We start from the raw sequence: 14,009 nt of genomic DNA, 5'->3' as shown, positions 1-14,009 counted from the left end.
ATGAAGGAAATGCCGTTCATTCTTTTCTGTAGACGTGTTGTCATTCTTCAGTGAGGGGACACTGGTGTCCTTTTACTTTTGCCTTCATTGTGCTCACTGGCTTTGCCCCTTTGCAGAGGGATACTTAAGACAATATTTATAAATGATTTTGATGAAAATCAAGTACTTTGCGAGATGGGGAACCCTCACATCTGACCACAGGGCAATGACTCAAAATTTGTTAGCAACTGGGGGAAATGTATCAAGGGGGAGATGTATTAGAATCAGTTTTATCAAAATGCACATTATCCTCCCCCACCATGAGAACTGCTTACTGTGATGAGCCACTATATGTACTGTATTCATGTGCCATATCCCTTGGAGGTTTGGGGAACTTTCGGGAATGTTTGGGGCTGTGCAACTTCATTTCATCTTCTATCTAATCAGCCATCTACCTTGGTCATGTAACACTACTTTACTGAGACCGAGTTGGAAGACTTAGGAGTAAAGGATACGTGTCCTGTCTTTTTCTTTACAGGTTTATCTCCCTTATGGTTTATTTCAGGAAGTGGATAGGGTACCACAAAATTGGGCAGGGCTGCCAAGGTAAAAAGTGATCCAGTCTGCTAAAAACTAGTTTTAAATGCCAGCCTCTTTTGGCCCAATGTATACCTCCAAAGAGGATTTCAGTAGAGCATAGTGATAAATAGTTTGTACTGTGAAGCCAGACTTAGTTTTAAATCCCAGCTTAGATTTAAATCCCAGCTGTGTGATGTTGGGAAAGTTGTATAACATTTCTGTGCCTGAATTTCATATCTGTAAAACCAGGAGATATTACTATCCACCTCTAAGATTTTGTGATCATTGAATAAATGAATGTATATAAAGGATAACACTTGTATCATATAAGTATAGTCAGAATGTTCATTATTCTTATTGATCAGTACTTCACAATTTCCAAGTATACTTTTAATATATTTATCTCATTTCGTCCTTATGACCCATCTATAGAATAATTCTATTGTTTCAGCATTTTACACAGGAGGAAGACTTAAAACAGCTATTTAGAAACAAGTTAGCTACATACAATTGATTGTTTTCCAGATAGCCAGACTTTTTAGCTCCTTTGAATCATGTATGAATATAAGACATGAACAACTTTACTCAGTTAGATAGAGTTCTATAAGTTCTATTCTGCTCTTGCTAGCAATTTTCAGTAAGGAGTATACAATTTGGAATCTTATTTATGACCTTGTGTAAGATTTTACCAATTTAGATTCCATAAATTTTCAACAAGGGATAACCAGACCTGGCCTGCCTTCAGCATTTCCATAGATTCTTACAGAGGAGGTTTGATTTGAGATAAGAATATAAATGGTTTTTCTAAAAGCATGTTAATTTGAAAAAACAATTTATTTTCAATGAATTGAACTTAATGTTTCTGTGTAAATATTGCTATTTATTTCTCATTGATCTCATGCATTCATGAAAGCAGGCCTGGCAGGGAATCTATTCCAGTAATTTGAGTTTGTATATACTATGTTTGAAAAGAGTAAAATAGCTTAAAATTTTTAGGACTTATATACTTCACAACCTAAGACTCCATGCCACTCCATCCATGTGCTTCAGTTAGTGTCAATGACATTTTATTTTGTTTCTGTCTTCTTATATATTCTGATTTTTAGGTTATTGATGATGCAATGATATAATATCATGGGGTTGATTTAGGATGATTTAAGCTTCACTCCTATAAATTTGGGAGAGAAGTGAAAGTAGGAGAATTTGTTAATTTGAGTAGGTTTTTCAACTGGGAAAGATTTGAGATGTGATTTCAAAGACACTTTGAATTCTATTCATCCTAGGCTATTATGACTTGCATTTTCTACTTATATTTCTGAAATTATGTCTGTAAGGACTTATTTCTTTCATTTAATTAATTGGTCAAGCCTTTCAAAATATTTATATTTTTTTCTCGCTTTTGTAAACTCTGTTTGGTTACCCTTAATTGAATTGAAGTTTCCAATATGCTTTAAGCCATGAAAAATTAAAATAAATAACCTTTACTTTCCAAATGAAACCAACTGAGAGGTCTGAAGTACAGGGATGGGAGAGCAGCAGGTAACAGAAGAGAATGTGGGTTTCTTGGCTTTTAGAGGACAGTCAGAACACTAATGCACTTTATTTCCATTCCCTTAAATACATCCTAAGTAAACCCTTTGTTGTGTATTGATGCTTAATCATCTGTTAGGAAAACTGCAGATTTACTCAAATTAGCTTCATCCTGAGGCCCATAAGCAGGAAACTTTGATATCAGTCATATTGCTTTGTTCATTTTACCCCTTTTCTACTCCCATTTCACATTACTACCAGTGTAACTGTTCACTGTAGGCTAATACTTGAGTTGTTTATCTTCTGTCTTCAAAATGGTTTTTAATAAGTACTAGATGGGAAGCTACTTGAAGACAGAGCCTGGTTTATTCACTGTTTTTTCTTCAGGACTTAGCCACTGAATCTGGAGAACAATAGGTACTAAAAAATGAAGAATATACTTTACTCTTTGGGATTCCCTGATAGAACAGTCAGTAAACAATCCACTGGCAATACAGGAGACTGGCTATAATATGTAGGAGATGAGGATTTGATCCCTAAATCGGGAATTTCTCTAGGGAGAAGGACATGGCAACCCACTCCAGTTTTCTTGCCTGGGAAATCCCATGGACAGAGGAGCCTGGCAGGCTACAGTCCATGGGGTTGCAAGAATTGGATATGACAGCAGCTAAACCACCACCACCACCATGCTTTACTCTCAGGGGAAAAGTTAAAACTGAGAGATAATATATTCTGTAGTTCTTCTCAAAATAGAAATGTTGCGTGCATGTTCAGTTGCTCAGTTGTGTCCAACTCTTTGTGACCCCATAAACTATAGCCTGCCAGGCTCCTCTGTCCATGGGATTTTCCAGGCAAGAATACTGAAGTGGGTAGCCAATCCCTTCCCCAGGAGATCTTCCCAACCCAGGGATCAAACCCACATTTCTTGCATTTCCTACACTGGCAGGCAGATTCTTTACCAACTATGCCACCTGGGAAGCCCTTAATAGAAATGCTACAGTGGGTCAAACCTCTTGTCATCTAACACACGACTCTACCTCTGACAGGTGATACAGTGGGCTTTTCTTAGAATTTGGCAGGCCTACTTGAGCATTAACATCAGTGATTAGAGTGTTCCTCAATAATGATATTTGACTCTACATTAGGTTGGAGAAAAAAACTATATTAGCAGCTAAATTTGAGTAATCAAATTTAGGAATGTGTTTTTCACATGTGGCCTAAATGAAACATCTGGATTAGAAAACGTCAAAGTGCTTATCAAGGTGCTAAATAGAAGGAAATAGTTAAAGAAAGGCATTTTTAACCTTTAATAAAGTATGTCACAAAGAAATTACTATGGCTATACTCTTGTTGTTAATGATATTTGTGTGAGCAGTATTTATTGAACAACTACTCTTTGCCAGGCTCTATATTGGAGACTGTGCTGTGCTGGGCCTAGTCACTCAGTCGTGTCTGACTCTTTGTGACCCCATGGACTGCAGCCCTCCAGGCTCCTCTGTCCATGGGGATTCTCCAGGCAGTAATACTGGAGAGGATGCTGTGCCCTCCTCCAGGGGATCTTCCCAACCCAGGGATCAAACCCAGGCCTCCTGCATTGCAGGCAGATTCTTTACCAACTGAGCCACAAGGGAAGCCCGTATTGGAGACTGGGGATATATAAAAGATGACCACTACACAATTTTCACTCTCTCAGAATTTACAATCTAGAGGACAAGAATGATGCCCTATGAATTAGAATTGTTTATTATTCCTTATTGTTGTTATTGCAGGTAAAAGAAACCCAACTTGAGCTAACTTAAACCTAAAAAAGCAAATTTATAAAAAAGGGGCATGTGAATGCTTCATGGGACCGGGACAAAAGAAGGAACTAGATTAGAAGAATTGCCTGTTCCTTTGCCTCTTGCTTCTGAATCCATTTCCTTCAATCCTGTCTCTGTAGATTTACTTTCTCTAAATATCCATCCACAAGGCAAGCATAAAACCTGGCAAAGATGTCCCCAGTTTATATTTCTTATGTTCAGTAAAGAAGTTGAGATTAACTGTATATTTTTCAATGTCATTTCTAAATTCCAGTGAGATAGAATACTTTTCCCAGCTTGAGTCAGATGTCTACCACTAGTCCCATCAGCTACAACCAAGGAGTAAATTTAGCAATACGCATGTTGCTTTGGGGGAACCCACCCACTGGATTCCTGGAGCGGTTTGCAATGCAGGTGGTCAGAGTCAAGTGGGCATGTATACCCAAAGAAGTCTACTGGAGACAATAAAGGCTAACTGTAATACAATTTAGTACCATAATAAAAAATATGTGCAGCTTGCTATGAGAACACAAATGATGTGAAATCATTTATCAAGGTAAAAATTATTATATTAGTACAATCTAAATAAACATTGTTCTGATGGTGAGTGATTAAGTAAATGGATCGTGGTGTAAGATAGTCCTACTTTTGTGCCCTGGTTCTGCATCTTAACTCTTGTGTGTCCTTGGACAAGTAACTAAAGCTTTCTAGGTCTCAGCTTGCTTGTCTGTCAAATGGAAACATTACCTATTTCCATTTTTGTGTGTGAGGATTAAATGAGAAAATGAATATATAGCACCTTACAGTTTGCCTGTTATATATTAAATGCTCAATACATCTTAGTTGTGGTTATTTGTTACACAACAAGAATTTATTATGCATGTATTGTGGGGTAGATGCTCCAGGGTGAAGTCTCTTTTATCAAGAATTTACCGGGCTGTGGCTTCTGAAACATCTGGTATCCCAGGAAACTCTAGTCTAGCAGAACTCAGCCTACTTTCTCATTTCCTTGCACTTTTCTTACCTTAAATAATATATCATTTTGAAAGTGAAGGTGAAAATGTTAGTCGCTCAGTCCTGTCCGACTCTTTGTGACCCCACAGACTGTAGCCCACCACGTTCCTCTGTCCATGGAATTCTCCATGCAAAAATACTGGAATGGGTCGCCATTTCCTTCTCCAGGGCATCTTCCTGACCCAGGGATCAAACCCAGGTCTCTTGCATTGCAGGCAGATTCTTTACCATCTGAGCCACCAGGGAAGCCCATATATCATTTTTTATTTTTACTGTATTTTACTTTACAATACTGTATTGGTTTTGCCATACATCAACATGACTCCGCCACGGGTGTACACGTGTTCCCAATCCTGAACCCCCTCCCACCTTCCTCCCCATACCATCTCTCTGGGTCATCCCAGTGCACCAGCCCTAAGCATCCTGTATCCTGCATCAAACCTAGACTGGCGATTCATTTTAATAGCCAACAGTCTTGTTCTGCTAAGTAGAGGTGACTGAGAGGAAATTCAGTGAAGCACTTCAGACCTGGCTGACGGTTAAATCCGTAGTATTGTATTTCCTACTGTCATTGGAGTAGCCCCTTAAGATAGAGCTGGGATTTCAACTACTCAGAGGCCTTGTTGATTTCCATGATTGTTGGGCAGCTGAGCTCCCTATGCACTGCTTGGAACTTTACAGGTAGCAGATTATCTGATACAATCCCATGATAGCCAAAAAATCCATTACTACTACTCCCCATTGCTTCTCAGTGCATACAGCAGAAACCTGGTAATATACCATGTGCTACCAATAAACACCATACCATCATAGCCATGCATTTGTCATTCTCAGAACCTGAGTTGCTCCATCAGAACAGCAGGAGTGGTGAAAAAATAGCTAGCCTAACACGTGAGTTTCTTGAATGACATATAATAGTTTATGCCAAAATAAGGAGTTATTCCTTCTGATGTTTCACCATGTGGGGCCATTCATGTGCAATTAATGGAAGGAATTTGTTTATTTTACATTTCTTCCTTTTGTTTTTTTGTTTTCCCCTGCTAGTGTAAGTTATACAGGACACTTCCGCAGCAATGTAAACAGTTCCTCAGGAACCATTTGAATGTCGAAGGAAGTGTGTGAAACAATGCAATGACTTGGTAATAGCTTCGACAGAAGCCCTGCCATATAACTGACGTCCTAATGGCTCTGTTGGACCCATTAGAGATGTATAAGACAGTGCAGTTGACTTTGTAATGGCTCCTTTGAAAACATTACACCATCAGGAAGAGTGTAAGTCATTGGGATTACTTGATCTGTGGGTGAGACACTTCTGGGATGACTGTGATACTCTTAAAATTGAGAACAGATTTGATGATACTGAAATTTCAAGTCATAATAAAATTAGATATAACAAGCTCATATTTTCCTTTTCAGCAGGTAATTTTAACCACTATTTTTATTTTTTTTTAATTTTTTTTTATTTTTTTTTATTTTTAGTTTTTTATTTTTTAAATTTTAAAATCTTTAATTCTTACATGCATTCCCAAACATGAACCCCCCTCCCACCTCCCTCCCCATAGTATTAAAGTAATATCAACTGATGTTTAAAAATTAAAACAGTAAAAACATGTTTTAAGTGAAAAATCCTTCTTTATGCTTCTATATAAAAAATGGAAGTCACAGGATTACAAATATTCCAATCTCCACATGCAAGAAAATAAAAATTATCAACTGGCATACAAGTCTTTGAGGTAATATTGTAACTTTGGGAAATACATAGATAGGACTTCCAATTGTATCAGCAAGACAAGAAATTATCGAGACATTCTTGAGAGGTAACAGTGTTAACAGTATATTATGTATAATTCCTCCCAAATGTTCTGTACATGTAAAAATGGGATAACATAATATAAAAAAACAATAACTTTTTTTTCTACTAAAGATTATATCATGGATATTTTCCCATGTTTGTAGTATAGATCTGCCTTATTCTTTTTAATAGCTGTATAGTATTCTGCTTCTCTATGTATCATTTTTTATTTAGTTAGACCTATGTTTGTGGAAATCTAAGTTTCCAGTGCTTTAATATTAAAAACAATGCTGTACTTAACATCCTTGCACACATGTTTTTGCACACCTGTTAGATAATTTCTTAGAAGTGATGGGCCAACCATATGTACATTTAGCAATTTCTATAGATAATACAAAGTTCCCCTTTACAAAACCAATTTTTCTTCCTACTAGTGCTATATATAGCACTACCAATGCATGTGTTCTCCTGTATCATTATCAACACTGGCAATGAATGAAATATCCCAATCTGCTACATGAAGTGTGGTATTTTGTGCTATTATTTTGCGATTTAACTATGAGTAAACTTGAGCATCATTTTGTATGTTAATAGACCATATACATTTTTTCTAAACTGTCTGTAGATATCCTTTACCCATTTTTTCTATTCATATTTTTATATTTCATTTTTAATTAATTTTTAATTGAAGTACAGTTGATTTACAATGCTACGCTAAAATGACTCAGTTATACACAGATTTGCTTAGTTGCTCAGTTGTGTCCAACTCTTTGTGACCCCATGGACTGTAGCCCGCCAGGCTCTCTGTCCATGAGGATTCTCCAGACAAGAATACTGCAGTGGGTTGCCATGCCTTCCTCCAGGGGATCTTCCCAAGCCAGGGATCAGACCCAGGTCTCCTGCAATGCAGGCAGATTCTGTACCATCTGAGCCACGACATACATACATACATTCTTTTTTTGCATTCTTTTCCATTATGGTTTGTCCCAAGATATTGAATAGTGTTCTCTGTGTTATACAGTAGAACCTTGTTGTTTATCCATTCTATATGTAATATAGATTTTCATACTAATTAATTTTCAAGAACTTTTTATATATAAAGGGTAAAAAAAAAAACTTTGAACACATACGTTTTTCCTAGTTTGTTATTTGCCTTTTGAAATAGGTTCATATGGTATATTTGTATTTGTAGATATAGAGCTTTATATTTTTAAGTGATCAAATTCAACCATCTATATTTTATAGCTTATGGAAGTGTATGGAGATGATAGATAGATACAAACAGAAAATCCAAAACGAGTTAATGTGCTTACAGTTCCTCATGTTCCTTTATAACAGTGATCCTTAACCTTTTTGGCACCAGGAACTAGTTTCTTGGAAGATAATTTTTCCAAGGACAGGGTTAGGGGAAGGAAGTTGATTCGGGGATGATTCAAATGCATTACAATTATTGTGCACTTTATTTCTATTGTGACTCAGCTGGTAAAGGATCCGCCTGCAATGCAAGAGACCTGGGTTCGATCCCTGAGGTGGGAAAATCCCCTGGAGAAGGGAAAGGCTACCCACTCCAGTATTACGGCCTGGAAAATTCCATGGACTGTATAGTACATGGGGTTACAAAGAGTCAGACGTGATTGAGCGAATTTCACTTTCACTTTATTTCTCTAATTATTACATCAGCTCCACCTCAGGTCATCAGAGATTAGATCCCACAGGTTGGGAACTCCTGCTTCATAATGATCCATGCAACTTGTTATTTCAGTTGAATTAAAACAGGCATGTTCCATGTTACCAAGTCTTAATTAAATAGTATTTTAAATATATTAGTAAAGATGTAACATATCGTAACTATACCTTTTTTTGAAAATTTTACTTTATTTTACTTTACAATACTGTATTGGATTTGCCATACATCAACATGAATCTGCCACGGGTGTACACGTGTTCCCAATCCTGAAACACCCTCCCACCTCCCTGCCCCTACCATCCCTCTGGGTCATCCCCATGCACCAGCCCCAAGCATCCTGTATCCTGCATCGAACCTAGACTGGCAATTCATTTCACATATGATATTATACATGTTTCAATGCCATTCTCCCAAATCATCCCACCTCTCCCTCTCCCACAGAGTCCAAAAGACTGTTCTATACATCTGTGTCTCTTTTGCTGTCTCGCATACAGGGTTATCGTTACCATCTTTCTAAATTCCATATATATGCATTAGTATACTGTATTGGTGTTTTTCTTTCTGGCTTACTTCACTCTGTGTAATAGGCTCCAGTTTCATCCACCTCATTAGAACTGACTCAAATGTATTCTTTTTAATGGCTGAGTAATACTCCATTGTGTATATGTACCACAGCTTTCTTATCCATTCATCTGCTGATGGACATCTAGGTTGTTTCCATGTCCTGGCTATTATAAACAGTGCTGCGATGAACATTGGGGTACACATGTCTCTTTCAATTCTGGTTTCCTTGGTGTGTATGCCTAGCAGTGGGATTGCTGGGTCATATGGCAGTTCTATTTCCAGTTTTTTAAGGAATCTCCACACGGTTCTCCAGAGTGGCTGTACTAGTTTACATTCCCACCAACAGTGTAGGGGGGTTCCCTTTTCTCCACACCCTCTCCAGCATCTATTGCTTGTAGACTTTTGGATCGCAGCCATTCTGACTGGTGTGAACTGGTACCTCATTGTGGTTTTGATTTGCATTTCTCTGATAATGAGTGATGTGGAGCATCTTTTCATGTGTTTGTTAGCCATCCATATGTCTTCTTTGGAGAAATGTCTATTTAGTTCTTTGGCCCATTTTTTGATTGGGTCGTTTATTTTTCTGGAATTGAGCTGCATAAGTTGCTTGTATATTTTTGAGATTAATTGTTTGTCAGTTGCTTCATTTGCTATTTTCTCCCATTGCTTATAGTTTCCTTTGTTGTGCAGAAGCTTTTAATTTTAATTAGATCCCATTTGTTTATTTTTGCTCTTATTTCCAGTATTCTGGGAGATGGGGCATAGAGGATCCTGCTGTGATGTATGTTGGAGAGTGTTTTGCCTATGTTCTCCTCTAGGAGTTTTATAGTTTCTGGTCTTAACGTTTAGATCTTTAATCCATTTTGAGTTTATTTTTGTGTATGGTGTTAGAAAGTGATCTAGTTTCATTCTTTTACAAGTGGTTGACCAGTTTTCCTAGCACCACTTGTTAAAGAGATTGTCTTTAATCTATTGTATATTCTTGCCTCCTTTGTCAAAGATATGGATTTATCTCTAGGCTTTCTATTTTGTTCCATTGATCATATTTCTGTCTTTGTGACAGTACCATGCTGTCTTGATGACTGTGGCTTTGTAGTAGAGCCTGAAGTCAGGCAGGTTGATTCCTCCAGTTCCATTCTTCTTTCTCAAGATTGCTTTGGCTAACTAGTATAAAAATGCTGTTAATACAATTGGCATCTTTCTGGTTCAAATGTTGGTGTTTTTCTGATTTCTTCCTTATAGTAGACATTTACAAATAAAATTACAGGACTCAAGAATGTTTATATTAAGACTCAAGAGAGATATTAACAAAGTATTTCTGAATTTATATTATCCCATTTAGCAAAGCATGAGTGACCATTTCCCTCACTAGTGCTAGATGATTTACTTTAAAATATTTTTGCTAATTTTTCAATGAAATTTTAAAACAGTAATAACTATATGTTTAAAATTACATGTCATATATTGACTCTGAAATTAAACCTTTTTTCATCTTTTTTAATGGCATTTCCTGATTTGTTAATTGAACTGACTTGAAAATATGTATCATAAAAAGTGAAAATATGTATCATAAAAAAATCTGGAACTAACAAATAAATCAAAGAGCCAATTCTGGGGTGGGGAGCAATAAAATAGATAAGACAGTGCAGAAAATAAAAGAAGATAAGAAATAAGCATGCCAAAATAACTATAAAGAGGAAATTAAATGATTCATAAGAGACTACTTTGTGTACCTCTTTTAAGATATACTTGAAATCCTGAGTGGAATAAATGATCTTATAGAACAAATATAAATGGCAAAAATGGCCTGAGAAAAGAGAAAACCTAACTTTTCTAATTTATATTATAGAAATAAAATTTTCAAAGAACCACCCAAACCAAAGAAAGTAGCAGAAACAGACAATATCTGCCAAAACTTTAAGAAACACATATCATTCCAATGAGACTTAAATGTCTTCAGAGCATAACAAAAGGGAACTCTTCCAAATCTTCTTTTAATTTTTTAAAAGCAAGAAAAACAATGAGATCTAAAGCAGAAAAAGAAATCACAAGGTAAATCTACAAACCAATTGTAGTTATGAATTCTGATACAAAATTCTGAGGTAAAATACTGGCAAACAAGGTCCAGCAATATAGTAAAAGAATAATACATTACAACTAAGTGCAGTTCTTACTGGGGAATGCAAGGAGAGTTCAATATCAGGAATTTTGTTACTCTAGCTCATCATATGAATAGAGAAATATAGGCAACTCATGACCAGTCAGTCGGTGATGCAATCCAGCCATCTCATCCTCTGTCGTCCCCTTCTCCTCCTGCCCCCAATCCATCCCAGCATCAGGGCCTTTTCCAATGAGTCAACTCTTTGCATGAGATGGCCAATGTATTGTAGTTTCAGCTTTAGCATCAGTCCTTCCAGAGGACACCCAGACCTGATCTCCTTTAGAATGGACTGGTTGGATCTCCTTGTAGTTCAAGGGACTCACAAGAGTATTCTCCAACACCACAGTTCAAAAGCATCAATTCTTCAGAGCTCAGCTTTCTTTATAGTCCAACTTTCACATCCATACATGACCACTGGAAAACCATAGCCTTGACTAGACAGACTTTTGTTAGCAAAGTAATGTCTCTCCTTTTTAATATGCTATCTAGGTTGGTCATAACTTTCCTTGCAAGGAATAAGCAACTTTTAATTTCATGGCTGCAGTCACCATCTGCAGTGATTTTGGAGCCCCCCAAAATAAAGTTTGACACTGTTTCCACTGTTTCCCCATCTATTTCCCATGAAGTGATGGGACCAGATACCATGATCTTAGTTTTCTGAATGTTGAACTTTAAGCCAACTTTTTCACTCTCCTCTTTCATTTTCATCAAGAGGCTTTTTAGTTCCTCTTCACTTTCTGCCATAAGGGTGGTGTCATCTGCATATCAGAGGTTATTGATAGTTCTCCTGGCAATCTTGATTCCAGCTTGTGCTTCCTCCAGCCCAGCATTTCTCATGATGTAATCTGCATATAAGTTAAATAAGCAGGGTGACAATATACAGCCTTGACATACTCCTTTTCCTATTTGGAACCAGTCTGTTGTTCCATGTCCAGTTCTAACTGTTGCTTCCTAACCTGCATATATGTTTCTCAAGAGGCAGGTCAGGTGGTGTGGTATTCCCATCTCTTTCAGAATTCTCCACAGTTTATTGTGATCCACACAGTCAAAGCCTTTGGATAGTCAATAAAGCAGAAAGAGATGTTTTTCTGGAATTCTCTTCCTTTTCCATGATCCAGCAGATGTTGGCAATTTGATCTCTGGTTCCTCTGCCTTTTCTAAAACCAGCTTGAACATCTGGAAATTCATAGTTCACGTATTGCTGAAGCGTGGCTTGGAGAATTTTGAGCATTACTTTACTAGCATGTGAGATGAGTACCATTGTGTGGTAGTTTGAACATTCTTTGGCATTGCCTTTCTTTGGAATTGGAATGAAAACTGACCTTTTCCAGCCCTGTGGCCACTGCTGAGTTTTCCAAATTTGCTGGCATATTGAGTGCAGCACTTGAACAGCATCATCTTTCAGGATTTGAAATAGCTCAACTGGAATTCCATCACCTCCACTAGCTTTGTTTCTAGTTTTGCTTTCTAAGTCCCACTTGACTTCACATTCCAGGATGTCTGGCTCTAGGTGAGTGATCACACCATCATGATTATCTGGGTCGTGAAGATCTTTTTTGTCCAGTTCTTCTGTGTATTCTTGCCACCTCTTAATATCTTCTGCTTCTGTTAGGTCCAAACCATTTCTGCCCTTTATCGAGCTCATCTTTCATGAAATGTTCCTTGGTATCTCTAATTTTCTTGAAGAGGTCTCTAGTCTTCCCCATTCTGTTGTTTTCCTCTATTTCTTTGCATTGATCACTGAGGAAGGCTTTCTTATCTCTCCTTGCTGTTCTTTGGAACTCTGCATTCAGATGCTTATATCTTTCTTCTTCTCCTTTGCTTTTCACTTCTCTTCTTTTCACAGGCCTCCCCAGAGAGCCATTTTGCTTTTTTGCATTTTTTTTTCCATGGGGATGGTCTTGATCCCTGTCTCCCATACAATGTCACGAACCTCTGTCCATAATTCATTAGGCACTCTTTCTATCAGATCTAGTCGCGTAAATCTATTTCTCACTTTCACTGTATAATCATAAGGGATTTGATTTAGGTCATACCTGAATGGTTTAGTGGTTTTCCCTACTTTCTTCCATTTAAGTCTGAATTTGGCAATAAGGAGTTCATGATCTGAGCCGCAGTCAGCTCCCAGTCTTGTTTTTGCTGACTGCATAGAGCTTCTCCATCTTTGGCTGCAAAGACTATAACCAGTCTGATTTCGGTGTTGACCATCTGGTGATGTCCATGTGTAGAGTCTTCTCTTGTGTTGTTGGAAGAGGGTGTTTGCTATAACCAGTGTGTTCTCTTGGCAAAACTCTATTAGCCTTCGCCCTGCTTCATTCTGTATTCCAAGGCCAAATTTTCCTGTTACTCCAAGTGTTTCTTGACTTCCTACTTTTGCATTCCAGTCCCCTGTAATGAAAAAGACATCTTTTTTGGGTGTTAGTTCTAAAAGGTCTTGTAGGTCTTCATAGAACTGTTCAACTTCAGCTTCTTCAGCATTACTGGTTGGGGCATAGACTTGGATTACTGTGATATTGAATGGTTTCCCTTGGAAATGAACAGAGATCGTTCTGTTGTTTTTGAGTTTGCATCCAAGTACTGCATTTCAGATTCTTTTGTTGACCATGATGGCTACTCCATTTCTTCTAAGGGATTCCTGCCCACATTAGTAGATATAATGGTCATCTGAGTTAAATTCACCCATTCCAGTCCATTTTAGTTCGCTGATTCCTATAATTTCGACGTTCACTCTTGCCATCTCCTTTTTGACCACTTCCAATTTGCCTTGATTCATGGACCTGACATTCCAGGTTCCAATGCAATATTGCTCTTTACAGCATCGGACTTTGCTTCTATCACCAGTCACATCCACAGCTGGGTATTGTTTTCACTTTGGCTCCATCCCTTCATTCTTTCTGGAGTTAT

At 37.5% G+C, this 14,009-nt stretch overlaps 1 protein-coding gene across 1 annotated transcript in view; it reads left to right on the top strand.

Moving 5' to 3' along the window:
* Positions 1-14,009, top strand: part of TENM1 (teneurin transmembrane protein 1) — a 900,209-nt gene that overhangs the window by 345,314 nt on the left and 540,886 nt on the right. The gene's annotated exons all lie outside the window — the stretch shown is intronic.

The sequence above is a fragment of the Ovis aries genome, chromosome X (genome assembly GCF_016772045.2).
Source record: "Ovis aries strain OAR_USU_Benz2616 breed Rambouillet chromosome X, ARS-UI_Ramb_v3.0, whole genome shotgun sequence".
Lineage (NCBI taxonomy): Eukaryota > Metazoa > Chordata > Mammalia > Artiodactyla > Bovidae > Ovis > Ovis aries.
Note: the sequence above shows the minus strand (reverse complement) of the source record. Positions and strands in the feature narration are given on the sequence as shown.